Below are 5,951 nucleotides of genomic sequence, written 5' to 3' on the forward strand. Positions count from 1 at the left end.
AAGGTTCCACTATGTAGCCTAGGTTAGACTCAGACTCTGCAGCCCTACTCAGCTTTCCACACTCTGGAAGTCTGTCCCATGACTTGTCATGAGACAAGTGTGTCACAGCACACCTGATTGAAATGACTTGACTCCTTTTGCTTTTTGTGGTGTGGGGTTCTATGAACACTACTCGCCCAATGAGCACCACCCCAGCCCCAAGAGATTCTTCAAAGGACTGGCTCTAAAAAAAATTCACACTGCACAGCCAACAACATTCTGTTTTGATTCTACCAGTAACCTTCAGTGTGTGTCATAATAAAATCTTCCTTTCAGCTAGAAACTGTAGCAGCTCACCTCTCCTCCCATAGGTCAACAACAAGGCTTTTCCAGGATATAGGCTAGCTCACCAGCCAATGAAGAAAGGCCTGCCCTGAAGTTCTTCCAACTGTCATTAAGACCATGTTATGCCGCTGGAAGACTCACTTTATCTTAAACCTTTTTTTTTTTTTTGGTTTGGTTTTTCGAGACAGGGTTTCTCTGTGTAGCCCTGGCTGTCCTGGAACTCACTCTGTAGACATCTGAAACCTTTTTTAAAGGCTTTCTTATGTTTATAAGTGCTTTCCTGCATGTATGTAGTGATAGAACATTATGAATCCAGCTATTCTAGGAATGCATGCTTCAATTCTGATCATGTTTTTTTTACAACAGCACAAGTATATCTGGTGTTCTTGGAGGCTAGAAGAGGGTGTTTATAGGCATAATGTTTTTGTACACTGTGTAAAGTTCACCATGGTGTAATTCAAATGCTGATTTCTCTGCCCTCATGTCTTGTTTCCAGCTGGACATGGCATTGTAATGTGTATACCAAGAATCTCCTGTCTCAAGTCTTTCTTTTTTTTTTTAATTTTTTTGAAGGTTATGTATTTACTTATTTATTTGTTTATTTATTACATGTATGTACACTGTAGCTGTCTTCAAACACCCTGTAAGAGGGCATCAGATCTCATTGTGGATGGTTGTGAGCCACCATGTGGTTGCTGGGATTTGAACTCATGACCTCTGGAAGAGCAGTCAGTGCTCTTAACCACTGAGCCATCTCACCAGCCCGTGTAGACAGTTCTTATCACTTATTCTCTGCCTTGTCAATAAATGCTTATCATCCAATGGCTGTGCAGAAGAGAGAATAGGGCAGGACATCCGACAGCCAGAGGAAGGACACAGGGAGAGGAAGACTCAGATCACCCAGCAGGATGGAGGAATTGGAGCCATGAAGAAAAGATCAATACTAAATATGCAAGTGTCACGGGATGGGGCTGGGAGGCAGCAGGATTAGTACAGAAGTTTAAGGTAGATCATTCAATGGTTCGGCTATCGCGGTGCAGTTTTAAATAAATCTTGGCTTCTCTGTAAAGTTATTGGGATTAGCATGAGGTAAATAAATACAGCTGCCACATTAATTCACTGCCACATTATAGTAAAGTGTTTTCATTTATAGGCAATCACTCTGGAACTGGAGTTATAGATGGTTGTGAGGTGCTGTGTGGGTGCCCAGCACCAAATTCAGGTCTTCTGTAATAGTAGCAAGTGCTTGTAACAGCTGAGCCGTATCTGTAGTCCCAAAATGTCTATGTCCTTTAAAGTAGGGCTTTCTGGAAAGACATTAAATTCCAAGACATTTTTACTTTTATGCTATCACATCACCCTTATAGGAAGCCATACAAAACACAATTCAGAGAGTTGTTTCAAGTTCCACAACTACTAAGTAATAAGACAAAGACTTGAGTCTACATCTCTGGCCTGAAGTCCAGAGCATCTTCCTGAATAGTTTTAGTGGTTAGTAGTTCAGATTAAAGAGGGTGCTGGCTCCTTTTATCAGCTCGACACAAACCTATATTTATCTGTGAAGAGGGAAGCGCAAGAAGCTGCTTCCATCAGATTGGCTGTAGGCATGACTGTAGGGCGTGGTCTTGGATAATGATTGATATGGGAGAGCCCAGCCCACTGTGAGTGATTGACACCCTTGAGAAAGTGGTTTTGGGTTATATAAGAAGCAAGACGATGCCAGGTGTTGTTGAGGTTTGATCTGTTGCTCTGTAATGCTAAATACTGGCCCTCAGATCCGGTTGCCTCAGGGATGAGGGAATCCTCACATACACCAAGTGATGCTATGTAACCTTGCTCCATAATTTAAAACTATTGGTTGAATAAAGATGTCTATAGCCTATAGCTGGGCAGAAGAGACGTAGGTGGAGCTTCAGTTGGGAGGGGCACCTGGGAGAGACCATGAGAGGAGAGAGGTGGAGAGAGGAGAAGATGGCATGGGGTGAGGGATCATGGGAACTGCCGTGAAGGCTGGCCAGTCAGAGTAAGAGCGGTCCAGGTAGAACATGGCAAGTCATATCTCGGGGTTATTGGGAAGCAGACAAAATAGCATAGAGGGTAAATATCTGCCCAGTTCTACTACTTTAAAGGTTTGTTGTAAATATAAAAGTTCTGTGTCTTTTATCTGGGAACTGAATGATCAAAGTGGGGATAGAAACTCCCGACCGAGATTAAAGATTTACCAGAGTAGTGGTGCATGTCTTTAATCCCAGCACTTGGGAGGCAGAGTCAGTCGGATCTCTTTGAGTTCCAGACCAGCCTGGTCTACAGAGTAAGTCCAGACAGCCAGGGCTACACAGAGAAACCCTGTCTCAGAAAACAACAACAATGCAAGCCAGTAGGGGCTGGAGAGATGGCTCAGCAGTTAAGAGCACCTACTGCTCTTCCAGAGGTCCTGAGTTCAATTCCTAGCAACCACATGGTGGCTCACAGTCATCTGTAATGGGATCTGATGCCTTCTTCTGGTGTGTCTGAAGACAGCTACAGTGTACTCACATACATGAAATAAATAAATCCTTAAAAAAAAAAAAAGGAATCCAGTAAGCAATGTTCCCCCATGGTTCCTGCCTCTGTCCCTGTTTGAGTTACTGCTCTGACTTCTCTCAATGACCCATCTGTCTGTCATTGTTCAGGATGTATAAAGCCAAATAACTCTTTCCTCACCAAAGCTGCTTTTTGGTCATGGTGTCTATCACAACAAAAGAAAGCAAGGACAGAAAGAGGGAGCTCTGACTCTGCGGAATGAGAGCGAGTTAGTCATTTCCTGGCCTCACCGAGAAACTTCAGAGCACAGTAGAAGCTGTTTGACTGGCTGAGGTGATAAGGCCTGTGCAGAGCTCACCAAGCTGCCCACTGTGAGGACTCTCTCAGTGTTAGCGATCTGCTGAGAGGATGAAGTCTGTCCTGATGGGAATGTCCAGGGAGGACCTGATACAGATGGTTTCCAAAGGGAGGTGGGGGGAAAGGATTTCCCAGGCCTAGGGAGACGGCTTCATCATTCAAGACTGATGGAAATGAGTTGGAGAAGAGAGAGTGTACACAGTTGGGAGGGCATGGTTGTCACACGGTAGAGACTAGGAGGTAGAAAGAAGCCACAGCACAGAGATGGTTGGGGCTGAAAACTGGGCTCAGACAGAGGTCATTTGTTGCTATGGAGACCGTTTGGCCTATAAGATGGCATCACTAGGCTGTGTGAGTGTGGGTAACTGAGGGAGAAGATGGGGCTGAGGATGGGGCTTTGAGATCAGTTCACACATGGAGTCAGTTCACACTTGGAGTCAGTTCACACTTGGAGTACAGCAAGAGGCAGAGACACATAGGATATCTACATAAGGGTGAGAGGAGCCAGGACCATGATACATATCCCAGAAACACGTGAGAACTACAGGAAATGCTATAGTCTGAATACAGCATGTGTTAGAAGCTTCATGTCCAGTGTGGCTATACTGAGGTGATGCGGTAGACATGGTCGCACCATTCCAGACTCCCAGGACTCAAGAGGCTGAGGCAGGAGGATCAAAGGCGAATGACTTTACTTTTCTACGTGTTAACTTGGAGAATTTGATGCATGAACAGACTGTATTTACCTCATTTTCACCCCTTCCTCTCTTCCTCCAGCATTTTTCCTTGGAGTAAGCATGCCTAGGTGAAAAAAAAAGAGCAAGGCCCTCTCAAAAAAGAGCAAGGCTCAGTACTCAGGAGGCAGAAGCAGGAAAAACATCCCTGGGTTCAAGAACAACCTGGTTTGCCCAGCAAATCTCACACCACCCGTGGCTCTATAATGAAATCCTGTATCAAAAACAAATACGCTGGGCAGTGGTGGCGCACACCTTTAATCCCAGCACTTGGGAGGCAGAGGCAGGTGGATTTCTGAGTTGGAGGCCAGCCTGGTCTACAGAGTGAGTTCCAGGACAGCCAGGGCTACACAGAGAAACCCTGTCTCGAAAAAACAAACAAACAAACAAACAAAAACAAATACAAAAACAAAGACTGGGAAGATGGCTCAGTAGGTAGAGGCACCCATCACAAAGCTGACAGCCTAAGTCATACCCATATGGTAGAAGGAAAGAACCAACTCCCACAAGCCATCCTGTGAGCTCCAGGTTTCCAAATGCCCACACATACACACAAATAAATGTAAAAAATAAATAAATAAAAGCACGTGTGGTCTATAGAAGTTAGGTCATTGGGACTGAGGTAGGTCTTACAAGAGTAGGTTACTGGGCTAGAAGTATCACTCAGAACTAGGTGCCAGCTCTGTAAGAAAGAAAACTAAGTAGAAAGCCGACCAGCTCTTGTTTAGGTGGACACGGTGGGACATACTTGCAATCTCAGCACTCAAGAGGCAAAGAGAAGAAATAAAACAGAAAAAATGGATTGTTATATAGTGAGCCTAACCATTAAGTCTTTCTGGCCCCCTCTGTTACTACATTCTGATGCATTCTTGTCCTGATGCCACCTACCATTATGACCTCACAAAAGGACAAACTGAAGGGACTTCTGGTCTTTCAGTCTCCAAAACTGTGTGCTAAATAAATCTTTTGTTATTCTGTACCTTGGGTATCTTATTACAGCAACAGAGAGTGAGTGACGGCTGTGTCTTCTAGTAACTCACACTCAGAGGTCAATGAACATGAAACAGTCAGCGGATTTGGTAGGATGAAGGGGACGATACTTCCCAATGAATCATGAAAATTGTTCCTTGTCTATGTCTGTCATTACTGCTGTGGCATATAATCATGAGCCTGAAAGATGTTGTCACATGTGGGGACAGTAAGTAAAGAACTGCTGTGCCCACCTATATACAAGTGGTGGCAGCAGAGATCTAGGGTGAGTCTAACAAGCACAGTATTGCTCTAGTTTGTCTGCCATTAACCTTAGACAGGGCCTCTGATCAACAGGGCATTCAAGATACAGAGAACACAGAAGCAGAGGCCAAGGGGTGTTGACAGAACCACACCCCGCAGAGAAGACCGAACGTGGCAAACATCTGTGGTGCTAAGCGGGAGCTAGAAAAGCCATCTCAGCCATGGATGCCATAGACACCAAACCAAAGCGCTTATAACTCTTTGTAGGAAAGGGTCACTGAAAATGAGTGACCCATGGTCAAGTCTGTGCTTTAAAATATGAAGGAAGGGTATAGAAGTCAGAGGGGCGGCAGGATGCCAAGACTGCAGCAGCTCAGGCGAAGACCACACAAGTGGGAATATGGCAGTTATCAGAGAGAAGAGGGACATCAGGCCAAAGACAGGCTTGGCAGGGTGTGATGCAAGATACTTTGGAGGTTTGGCACTTCCAGGGAGTACGTGCTGCTGTAGAAACCTGAGAAAGTCAGGAGGCATGGGAGTTGGGAGATATTAGTGGTTTCTTTTCTTGCTTTCTATTTTGTGGTGAACTATTCAGCTAATAAAGGGAGCCCTGGCCCTTGCTTAGTCCTTTTGGCTGGGGCAGACACCTAGTTGGTCTGCTCCTGTGAAGACATCTTATCATGAACCGTCCTAGAGCAGCTGAGCAGTTGAGGAATCACTGCACTTAGAGCAGCTGAGGAACCACTGCACTCAGAGCAGCTGAGGAACCACTGCACTCAG

The sequence above is a fragment of the Grammomys surdaster genome, unplaced genomic scaffold (genome assembly GCF_004785775.1).
Source record: "Grammomys surdaster isolate TR1022 unplaced genomic scaffold, NIH_TR_1.0 134, whole genome shotgun sequence".
NCBI classification, from domain to species: Eukaryota; Metazoa; Chordata; class Mammalia; order Rodentia; family Muridae; genus Grammomys; species Grammomys surdaster.